This window comes from Accipiter gentilis, chromosome Z (genome assembly GCF_929443795.1).
Source record: "Accipiter gentilis chromosome Z, bAccGen1.1, whole genome shotgun sequence".
NCBI lineage: Eukaryota > Metazoa > Chordata > Aves > Accipitriformes > Accipitridae > Astur > Astur gentilis.
In genome coordinates this window covers 67,559,784-67,572,521 of record NC_064919.1, presented here as the reverse complement: position 1 = coordinate 67,572,521, position 12,738 = coordinate 67,559,784, and positions in this window count along the sequence as shown.

Below are 12,738 nucleotides of genomic sequence, written 5' to 3'. Positions count from 1 at the left end.
AAACTGGCAAGCAATTTATACAGTTCAGTTATACATATTTAATTTCCAAAGTTCTTCCCCCAAACTATTATTGGTAATTACTTACCTACCACAGTTTCTGTTGGGCTAAAGTTTTCCCCGCTTTGAATTAGAGGTACAGTGTTCTTTTATTCTACAGTGTATGCTCAAGGCAGGGCCGGAGCGGGGGGGAAGAGTGGTGGTGGGTAAGTCTTTTTTGCCGCCTTTACCTTTCCTCCAGTTATGGAAGATCTTTGCTGACCTCCTGCCTATTATCAATTATTCAACTTTTGGTGCTTCCTGGGGTAGAATGTTTCCTTCTTATCAGTCTGTTAGTTCTTCTTCAGTGGCACAGTCCTCAGCAAAGCATGCATTGTTTATACAAAGGGTATCCTGTTTCACAAGACCTTTGGGGCCTTTTTAAAGTGGCTTAAGTACATAATTTCTTAAGTACATCAAGTGTACCAAAAAAATAACTCACACACATAAAAATGGCATCTAGTAAAAGTTGAGGTATCTAGGAAATAGAGATACAAAACCCAGTCTGCTGGCCTCTTTAAGAATAGAAATGAGAGCAGGTGGTGGTTAAGACAGGATGGATAAAAGAAAACATGAACAAAAAGCATGCCCTAAATATCTAGGTGTGAAAATGAAAATCCCCACTAGATTTTTTCCAGCAACTCACTTTGATCTTTTTGTTCTAGCATCCTTTTCTGATTGAAGCTATTATTAGCATCAGCCACCCAGGGAAGGCAGGTAGGCCAATGTGGTAATTTCATTTTCCTGAGCTTAGCTGTGTGGTCCACCAATGGCCAAAGACCTCAGGCAGTTATTGGACATCTGCTTTTTTAACTAGGGAAGCCAGTACCTTGAATAAAGCTTCTCATCTGTACAAAGAAAAAACCCAGGGGAAGGTGTTTGACAACTGCAACAAAGACAGAACTATGACTGAAAACCTGCTGGCAAAATGCACTAGTCAGGAGGGTAAATATTGCCCTCTGAACATGCAGAATCTGTCTGGGTGCAGTCACTGACCCCACAGACTGGACACATGCTGGGGAGTAAAAAATATGTATGCCTCCCAGTACCATAGCAGATGCTTTTCTGCACACCTGCATTAAGAAGAGAAAGTTAGGAGTACCAAAAGGGAAAATGAGAACTCAGTTCCACAGCTACAAACTGACCCAGGCATTTTGTCCAGCACAGGGGATGTTTTGGAAACATTTAGTTCTGTCTAATCTTTAGCTCTATTTCAAATTGACATTTTAAGCAGGTTTGGATTGTGGGTTCTCAGTTGGCCTTTAATGTTTTATATTACTTGACGTGGGGCAAGTGTTTTTAAGTTTTGAGAGCATTTATTATTGGCTCAGAACAACCACAGTGGATTTGTTGTGTAACAAGTACATCACACTTTCATGTCTAAAGTGCATAGTCATAGCCCACAGCAAATGCAAAATAATGCAGAAAGATAATGCTCAACTGAACTTACAACAAGGTAAAAACATGAACACAAGTAGTCATTGTGGCTCAACAATGCCAAGAGAAGCTGTGGTACCTGGCAAAGACTGAGCCATCAGAAAGGAAATAAAATATTGCAAATAGAACTCTAGCAGCAGGATGTGATAGCTCAGCCCACAACATGGATTATTGAACTCTTGAGATGTGGCTGGGCTAATTTTAACTCTCATTTCAAGTAGAGCACAGCACTTCCTTCAGTGAAAGAGTAGCAGTGACCTTCCCAATGAACTGTGAGATTTCTCCTATCCAAGTCTGCATTTACTTTTAAAAGTTTCTGCTTCTATTTTAGACTTCCAGGAGGGCTGACATGCTGAAAGACCTGTCTCCTTTTTTTAAATATATCAACTCAAGTAAACAAAAAATATTACCTCTCCCTGCCTGATTTGTATCTTTAGATTCTCACAGCAGGGATACTGCCACCACAAGCTTGCTGATTTTTTCTTAGTTAAGTAGCTCATCGTTGTTAGCCTTAAATGACAGATTTGAAAATTGTGGAATCAGCAGACTTCTCGCTCTAACAGACATGGACAGCTTTCAGTCATCTGTCAAATGGTGACAGGGACTCACAGTCAGGATTCCACATAATACCCAATTGATAAGTGAAATGTATGAAGGAAATCCTCCAATACTCACTTCCACAAAACATACCTATTTTAAAAATATAGAACTGTATTTCCTGCTCTTTGGCTCCTTGGTGATGGTGTTTCTGGTTAGACCTACAGTGCTTAAGGAAATGTGACTGCTTCTAGAAGACCAACACTGACTGAGAGGGGCAGAAAGAGAGTGAGCAGCTTTAAGAAGGCCAGTGATGAGAAACTCTGGTTCCTGCCCTTTCAGCAGTTACACATGCTGTTCACACTTGTACGTGTTTTGCAAAAAAAAAAAAAAAAAAAAAAAAAAAAAAAAAAACCAACAACAGGAAAAGGTCACCTAAGTGGAAAACAATGTGGTGAGTGTTATTTTGCAACTACCTTAGAGTGCTTAAAAACATGTACCAAGACATTAAATATACATGGCCATTTGTGGTTGGAACAAATGTTTGCAAACACACTTCTGTCCCACACAGAGCACTGCATCAAAAACCTACTTTAGAGCTATCACAAGTTCAGTTAAACTGGTCCCCAAGCATGTCTTTGTACAGAAAGAAACAAAGCAGATAAACTGCTTAACAAGGTCTCTGACCAAGAAGTGCAGATACCCAAGTCTGTACACATTCAGGACTACAGACTTTGTTGGACATTTTTAGACTTAGGTTAAACAGGTTATTCTGCCCTGCCAACTCAGTGCATGGAAATATTTGTCACATGAGTCTGCCAGCAGAATTCCTTCTCCTGCACAGACCTTGCCCTGCCTGACAATATTTACTAGGTACTGGAGGACTTGCTCCAGCTTTACAAGCACAGGTCTAATTCAGACTGAGAGAAACTCTATTTTTTTATATCACTGTTCCCTATAGATTACTGCCAGATAACTGAGACTTTTCATATTGATGAACTCAATGCACAGTCTCATCGCTGATGAGGACAAAGAATTGACCAAAGGGAAAAATGAAACAGACTGTTTTGTATTCTGCGATGAAGAAACAAGGGAAAGAACACCTGGAATTTTCATTGGACTGACACACATTCATTCCTGTCTGAGAAAGGGACTTGGCTATTAGGACTTCTTTGCTAGAAACAATGGAAATAACAATTCTATCCCCTAATCTTTTCCTGTTTCCTTCATCTATGACTGTTCTTTTGTTGGGTTTTGGGGGATTGGTTAGGTTTCGTGGGTTTTTTTTATTGGAGGGGGGAGATCTGCTTTTTATCTATCCAACCTTCTGTTAGTCACTGTGCCCCTCTTACAATTTTTAGCTGGGTGATATCCTTTGCTTCACTAATTTCTTAAGCTAAGCTGGCCTCCATGTTTCAGTCTCTTGGGCAGCTCTCAGTCCCTCCTCGCAGCCCAAACCCTTTCCAGCAGCTTCCTGGGGCTCTGTCCCACTTGTGTTAATTCAAGCTGTTCACTTTGCTCTAGGATAACGTTTGAAAAGAAGCATCTTCAAGCAGGGAGAAAGCCAGACTCAGCAGCAGTCCTGGGAAAAAGCTCAAAAACACCTTTGGAAACATCAGGAACAGAACGTGTGGAAGCATACAGAAAATTAAGCTTATGGTGAGGGGGAGGGAGAGTAACCAAGTTGTATAGCCAGTGGAAAGAACAAAACAATGCAATAAATCCAGAGGATAGACTGTATTAGAAGTTGTTGTCTTGCAAGAACTTGATGCCAAACACAAAGCTAAATGCATTTTAAGGTTAACAAGTTTGGGATCAAATGGATGCAAGTCATCTTGCCTAATATAACTGCTAGGTGCTTTCTCACTCACTGCTGTGTGAGAAGGAACAATGTGTTCAACAGTCCTCCTGAGCTACTGCATCCAGCAGCATTTACTGAATTACAAGGGGTCTAGAAAGAGAAAAATATTATGGGGAGACAGAGCGCAAACCTCAGTAAACAGCAACAGGCTCAGGAACTGGCAAACACCTTGTCCATGAACACTAATTATACAGCTGCTTGTTCTGTGGGCATCATCCCATGTCTCACAAAACAGCCATTTCATCAAGGGAACAAAGCAGTGCCTGTGAGGAAGTTGAGATACTTTCCAAATAACAGTTATGAAGATACTCATCCCCTGCTTATTCTCTCAACAAATTTGATTCATTAATATTCAAATTATTTGCAGGGAAAAGGGGATAATGAACTTTATCATCAGCTTTGTAATCTTGTGAGGAATTACGAGCATCTCCTTTCTCAGGGACTGCAAAAGACAGATTGATTCAGGAATGAAAGTTACAAGGTGTTTATCTATAGTTACATTTTGTTGTATGCATGCCTTGTGGCTAAAACCAGTATTTTCCTCCCAAACCAGAGAGAAAGCTTTGCACCTGCAGAGCTGTGCTGACAGATCTGCTCAGGACATCTGAGTTACATTGTACCAGGGCCAGAGAAAGTGTGTGCACATGCAGCTGGGGCTCCGCTCCCAAGACAAAGAAGGCGCAATACAATTAATGATGAAACTCATGTGGCTGTTTGGAGTTAACACAGGCTGAGTTCATTTGATGGGCAGTGGAGGCATAGGAGGCATCTTCTTGCTGGGTGCAAAATAGTTTTTACACCATGATACAGGACACTGTTTCAAACAGCATGAGAAGGGAGTAACTAACGATACATGCTCTTTCCGTAACTGTTTGGAGCTCCAGACCAGGTAAACTTCTGGTCCTTTTTTCAGGCATTGCTTCTTCCAAGTCCACAGCTATGACCCTGGCATCACATGCCTGCAACTGAACTGGTGTACACTGGCCCCATTTGGCTGGTTCCTGACTGCCCCATTCCCCATGCACCCAGAGCTGTTGTTCAATAGGCTGCAGCCAGCAACTCCCAAGAGGCTGCTTAAAGCACACTGAAAATGCTTTAGCAGGAAAAAATGCATAATGCAGAGGGAAAGAAAAGAATATTAAGAGTCTCTTAATATTCTTTTCTTTCCCTGCATGTGATTTTTATTTAAAGGCAAATAGGTGTAATTTATACCCCCACACTTTTGGGGTATGACAATCCCCAGAAGAGTGATTCCCTACTCCCCAAGAGAGTGATTCTCACTGATATCTCTGCAGATTCTCTCCTAACAATGATCTCTTTTGGCAGATATGATGGCTTCAAAATGAACTGAACTGCCATGCCATTTAAGTGTTTCCTAAGAGGACTGTATGACAGTTCATCTCCAGCTCTAGGTATGTGATGCTTGGCAATGCTGCTTCCAAACAAGTCCAACAAATACATCCAGTTACCATTTAAAAACTCAGCATTAACATTACCTTTGTGAACTCTTAACATATAACTAAAAATCCATTGGACTGTGCCACAAAATTCCAACATTTGTATAAACTCACCTAGGCACAAGTAGTTAATCTGTGCTCAGTTCTAGAGCATACATCTTTTCATGAAAGCCGTAACTGCAAATGCGAGCAAATCATTCTCCCAACCATGGGAAGAACATGTATTTTTTTTTTTCTGGCAATAAGTGGACAGGACAGAGGCACTAGTAATTTTTTTAGAACTGTCTTGCCATAAGTCAATCCAAACAGATGTTGAGCACACCTGTGTCAGCCCACCCTCCCCTTCTTCAGCTTAACAAGGAAGTGCAGGCACTTTCAGGAGAACACCAGAGGTTTCTCTTTCTCAAGTCTTTCCTCTGAGCAAGAAAGCCAGAGTCCATTCTCCCTCTCTGGTGCCTATAGCAAATTTGCCTTTGGAAACAGCAAAGGAAGGAAGGCAGTTTAAGCAAAGCTTGAATATTTTCAGGTGCGTGTTTCTGAAATAGGGCCCAATGCTTCTCCTTGCTGTGAAGTACAGGCACATGAACAACTTGTCAATCCAGGACTGGAGCAAGGTCTTCTGGCTTCCTCAAAATGCAAAAAACTTCCAATAGCAGCAGTCAAATCACCCATCTTCAACCACCTAAATTCAAATACATTTCAAGGCATAAGTGCCTTGGGTCCAACTTTTTCTCAGGTCTGCCTCTCTACATTCAAGAGGAATGTTGCACTGAGAGGCAGAACACACCACGTTCCTCCACCAAGCACATCACTTCTAGCCACTTGACCAGCAGGTCTGAGGGATGGAGATATACTTCTACCCTCAACAAGGGGCTCATGCTTATGTAATTAATAGTCCTAGTGCCCACAGGTCAGATATTTCTTTAATTTTAATGCCTCCAAACAGCTCAGCTGATGTTATCCATCTCCTTACATGAATTATGTGAACTGTGACTGATGGAAGACAAAGCAATATAATGATTTACTGTCTTTTCTTAGCCAGTAATGTTTATGTGGTCCCCGAGGGAAGATTAAAGGAAGTTTTTACAACCAGCAATATTAAAAATTGTAGCTTGGAGTTACAGGCGCAATTTTAGCTCATAATTGACTACACCTACCTTTCTCTCCAATACTCAAAAGTTAGTAGCAGGGCTAAGCCCCAGTTCTGTTTTGAATATCTGTCTGTCTGAACACATTTGGTGCTCAAATAGATCTCAAAGGGCTTAAGCTATACCAGAAGAAAAAAAAAATATGCAAGATTTTGAGGACCTGACACAATATTTGCCTGAAGGTATTGGCATCAAGAAGACACTGCAGAGATGGAGGTACAAGGAAATCAAAAAGGGGAAGTGAAGACCAATAGGAGATTAAAAACAAAGCAGTGACACCTACTAAATATTTCCAGGTTCCACCTTTCACAGACGTTAGAGAATACGTTTTATGAGAGATAAACTACTTTTCCTAAGGGGTTTCATAAAATCATAGGATCATTTAGGTCAGAAAAGAACTTCAAGATCATCAAGTCCAACCATCAACCATGCCCACTAAAACATGTCCTGAAGTACCCCGTCTACTCGCTTTTTGAATACCTCCAGGGATGGTGACTCCACCACTTCCCTGTGCAGCCCATTCCAAAGTTTGACAACCCTTTCAGTAAAAAAACTTTTCCTAATATCTAACCTAAATCTCCCTTGCCTCAACTTGAGGCCATTTCCTCTCATCCTATCTCCAGCCACCTGACAGAAGAGACCAACACCCACCTCACTACAACACCCCCCCCCCATCAGGTAGCTGTAGAGAGCAATAAGGTCTCCCCTCAGCCTCCTTTTCTCCAGTCTAAACAACCCCGGTTCCCTCAGCCGCTCCTCACAGGACTTGTGCTCCAGGCCCCTCACCAGCTTGGTTGCCCTTCTCTGGACACGCTCCAGCACCTCAGTGTCTTTCCTGTAGTGAGGGGCCCAAAACTGAACACAGAACTTGAGGTGCAGCCTCACCAGTGCCCAGTACGACTTTCCCTGCTCCTGCTGGCCACACTATTTCTGATGCAGGCCGGGATGCCGTTGGCCTTCTTGCCCACCTGGGCACACTGCTGGCTCGTATTCAGCCGGCTGTCAACCAACACCCCCAGGTCCTTTTCCGCCAGGCAGCTTTCCAGCCACTCTTCCCCAAGCCTGTAGTGCTGCATGGGGTTGTTGTGAGCAAAGTGCAGGACCCGGCACTTGGCCTTGTTGAACTTCATAGGATTGGCCTCAGCCCATCGGTCCAGCCTGTCCAGATCCCTCTGTAGAGCCTTCCTACCCTCAAGCAGATCGACCCTGCCTCCCAATTTGCTGTCGGCTGCAAGCTTGCTGAGGGTGCACTCAAGCCCCTCATCCAAATCGTTGTTAAAGATACTAAACAGAACAGGGCCCAAAACTGAGCCCTGGGGAACACCACTTGTGACCCGCTGCCAACTGGATTTCACCCCATTCACCACAAGCCTTTGGGCTCGGCCATCCAGCCAGTTTTTCACCTAGTGAAGAGTACACTTATCCAAGCCATGAGCCACCAGTTTCTCAAGGAGTATGCCGTGAGAGAGTGTCAAAGGCCTTGCTGAAGTCAAGGAAGAGAACATCCACAGCCTTTCCCTCATCCACTAGGTGGGTCACCTAGTCATAGAAGGAGATCAGTTCATGGGATACTGCTTATGAGAAAGTATCAGAGAAATGTTCCCATAAGTCTGACTAGCAAGAAGTGTTCATACTTTACTGCAAGCAAAGCAACTTGCAGTTCAATTTTAAACTGTATATCTGCAGGCCATCTTGTTACTGAAAAAGCCAGTCAATGAAACTCTGTAAGACTTGATTTTGGAGTTTTAGAAAGCAGGCATTCTTTTATTGCGGCACTGGGTGCATGGGGGATTGCTCCCCCTATCGTGCACACTGTTACGTACAGCGAACAAAATTTATATTTTTCTAGTCATATACATATTCATGTTATCATTTACACAGTGTCCACCCTTTGGGCATGTGTAGTGTGGGTCATCTCTTTTTCCTGGTTACCTGGTCTTGGCAAGTTTTAATTACAAAACCTCAGCAGAACTCAAAGCTTATCATCAGGGCCCAAGGCTTCTTGTCTGTTGATGCACATCAGGCCCCAAGGCCCCCTGTTTGTTGGCACCTTTACCGCATACCATTGACAAAGCTCAAGGTTTTCATATCTTTTCAGTACATACCAAAATTTTGAAGTTATTCAAGGAAACAAACTTCATCGCTACAACGATACAGTGAAGTTTTCCTTCTCGTGCCTTTATTCAAGGCACCCATCACTTCCACCTACTTGCGGAAAAACTTGTTAATACTAAGACATACTCGGAGCAGGCAGTATTTAGCAAGAATGGCCCCAGGCAAAGGACTCATCCACTGTGAGAATCATGAGTGTTTTCTCTGCAAATAACACTCAAAATCCAAAGCAAGCCCGTATTTGCCGGGAGATGTCTCAGCAGTAATGCCACATTAAGGATAATGGTTTTATGTTAGAATGTGAAGCCCTGGATTGCTGATCATTTATTTAGAGGTTGCCTTACTAAAGAATATGGCTACTGCTACCGTCTACACTTTGCTGTTACAAGGGGAATTTCCAGCCCTTATAAATAGATATCATTCTGTAGACACTTGAGCTTTCAAGTGTAATGATCTTTAATTTAAAATTGTTCTATTATAGAGAATCTTTAAGTGAGAAAGCCTTTGAAAATGAAGCAGTTCCCAAGGAATTCTAATTATTCTTAGAATAATTATCTCCTTAACATCTATAATTTTCACAACTGATTTTTTTTTTTTTTTGGAGGCATAGCCTCCTGCAGGTAGGAGAGAGATTCCAGTCCTCTCCCCTGAAGAGTCAGTTCCCACTGCTGCCTCCCACCCCCATGCCCTAAACTTTTGTCACATTTGGGAGAAAATATACAGAAAAGCAAGGTACTACAGAGAATTACTATAGATGTTTTATTTTTTTCATAGTCTCCTCAACTTCTTAGAGCAGTGTCTTCCACACTTTCATACTCATCACTCAAACCAGTATTTTTATAAATGTAAACTATAGCTGCAATAGCATCTCTTCATGAGTTTTAAGAAGTTAAACATTAAAACATTACGACAGATTGTCATGGTTTCACCCCAGCCAGCAACTAAGCACCATGCAGCCACTCGCTTACTCCCCCCACCCAGAGGGATGGAGGAAAGAATCGGGGAAAAAAAGTAAAACTTGTGAGCTGACGTAAAGACTGTTTAATAAGACTGAGAGAAAGAAAATAATGATAATAAAATGACAATAATAGTAATAATAAAAGAATTGGAATACACAAAACAAGTGACACACAATGCAATTGCTTGCCACTTGCTAACCAATGCCCAGTTAGTTCCTAAGCAGTGATCCATGCCCTGCCCCCACCAGCCAAATGCCCCAGTTTATATACTGGGCATGACATCATGTGGTATGGAATATTCCTTTGGCCAGTTTGGGGCAGCTGTCCTGGCTGTGTCCCCTCCCAGCTTCTTGTGCCCCTTGCTGACTGGGCATGAGAAGCTGAATAATCTTTGTCTTGGTATAAACACTAATTAGCAACAAACATTAGTGTTATCAACATTATTCTCATACTAAACCCAAAACATAACACTATCGCAGCTACTAGAAACAAAATTAACTCTATCCCAGCTAAAACCAGGACACAGATGAATGTTAATTTTTAATCAAAAAGTTCTTATCACATCGTCCTAGTATTTTCTAAAACCAAGGGGGGGAGAAAACAGAGCAGCTATTTATCTGGCAGATAATTAATTATTCTTTTCAATTTAGATAAGATACCAGTAAATCATCATAAGTATGTCTGTGCAAGGTTGTTTTCCTTAATAACAGCTCTGTTAAACTCATACTGCATCTTACTTATCACATCGCTGTTTGTGGGCAATAATCTAAGTGAGAATTTCAGACTTCTGAAAGAGGAACTTAGTGACAAACAAATATTTACACTCAAATCATACACTTAGATCCCACAAGTGAGGTGGGAAAGATTAACAGCCCTATTAAGACACAGCTGGCTGTATAGTTTTAAATGCACTTAATAGCTTTCAAAATATAAAGCATGCCTTTATTAACTCTTAGTTCCAAGTTGTATATATTACATCAGTTTCTGATTTCAGCTTATTCATTCAAGATACAGAGGTGGTTTTATCTTGCAGTATGTAACAGTATACACTTTATTTATATATAAAAGCGCTTATTTTGCTCTTTTCCCTTTTTAGTATTTCCAAGTCAGAGCTGTACTGTTCAAGTCCCTTTAAGACGTGCCATTTTTGATAAATACCAAATTCTCAGTAAAAGCAGGAAGAGATATTTCTGTCCTTCACTGGCACACAAGGGCAGCCTACTTGCTAGCATCGGGCACCCACTCCCTTGCACTGCCCACAACTCAAAGCAGAACATTAAAGACTGTCAATGTTGAATTCAGTGTTTTCAAACATCCCTGAAGTCTGCTGGACTATCATGAAATATTCAGTAGTACTAAATGAGAGTTACAGTAGGCGTCTGTAACCGGACAGACCAGGGAGTCGCGTTGAGTTCGGAATTCCCTCGGGCTAAATCAAGGTGAAACGACACCAAACCACCAGCAAAACATTTTATTCATGGCAGAAGCAGCCTGCACTTGGGAGGCGTAACAGCAGGTGGCGGGCTTTCTCACAACGGGAATTGGTAGGGAACTACCTCAATGATCCGTGTAACCCCTGGTAACCATATACATCAGCTCCGGGAAGGAAATGAGGAGATCCCTCCCGTTGGGTCAGGAGGTTCAGAGCAGACCCCCTCGCTTTCCAGCCTCCTCCCTCCTCAGAGAGGAGCCCAGGGGCGGCTGGATCCACTCCTAGTCCCGGACTTGGTCAGCGGTTTATGTCTGAAGGGGCGAGGTGCGGGCATTAGGGGAAAAAAGAGACAAGAGAGAGAAAAGGGAAAGATTTCACCAGTCCTGTCTCCAGCGTTGGTCCAGTCAGCCGAGGAGTCCCGTTCTGGGGGGGCTTCCGTTTGTGTCCTTTTACCATCTCCACACCCCTCCTTCGGGCGGGCACTCAAACTCATTAGGCTCCTTAGGGGTCAGGCGCGGTTTGTGCTTTCAGAACCTTCGGGAAACGAGCGGGTGGGCGGGCTTAGCAGTGTTTTGGGGAGTCCCTTCTGTCCGGCCACGCTCGGCGAGCTGCCCCGCTCGTCACGCCGGAGCGGCACGGCAGAGCCGGGAGCTGCGCACCCCGCGGCAGCACGGCCGACCGGCTGCGCTCCACCTGCGGTTCCTGGCTCTGCAGGGTCCGTTGTTACGCAGAGTTCGTCTTTAGGCAGAACTTGCCCCACCACAATGTTTGAGAAATTAACTCTTTCAGTCTCTCACAGTAGGATATTTCTGTGGAAGAACACAGTTCGCTTTAAGCAAGAGGGGAAACCAGCATCCAGCAGTTGCTGCACGGCCACTGCTCTGTACTTGGGTGCAGCGTGCTGGCTGGGGCTCCCCAGAGTCCGGACAAGGATGAGCTGGGGAAAGCATCAGAAGCAGTTTTCTGGAGAGGGATGGTGGATTTAGAGACCCCATGTCCTGACTATCCAAGTGAAATTGGAAGAGGTGGCATTGCTAAGGGGCCCCCTTTCAATGTGGGCCCAATACAATCACAGCAGTCACAACAACTAGCCCTACGCTTAACCACTTTAACTGCTTTTTTTCACCTGTGTCCCCCAGCACTTTGGAAAACATTGATTAACATACGCTTGCCATGTTCATACAATATCCCTTGCTCATCAAAACACAGAACAACTTTAATACACATTGTTAAACAGGTGCTATCTGAGAAGATGATCACAATTTGACATGTGCAATCCTGTTTATTGCAGAATGAGGTCTGGAGCATTAACATCTGCTTTTGTGTGACCAGTTTTGGTGAACTCTTGAATCCCATGTTTTGCCTCATACAAACACTAATCAAAGCTCCAGTACCTTGATTTTTTTTGTGATTTTATAAAAAATGTAGCAGCAAAAGTGATCACATTTTAAAAGACCTCTGCTGATCCCAGCACAACAGACCCATTTGGAAGCCCATCTTCTCTGGGAGGCTGAGCAGAGCAGCCCCCACTTGCCAGGACCTTCTGGGAGCTGCCACCCCCTTCTTTCCCTCCCTATGCACCTGATGCAGCTGGCACAGAGCCATTCCAGATGGCACATGTCTGAAAGAAACTTTCTGCTGCATCAGTGGCAGAAGAGGAAAAGGAAAAGTAGAGAAAACATCCATTGTGTTATAAGAAGGCTAAGGCAGAAGAGAGACTATTTTTAGCAGGCAATCATTTAGACACTGACATGAGAAC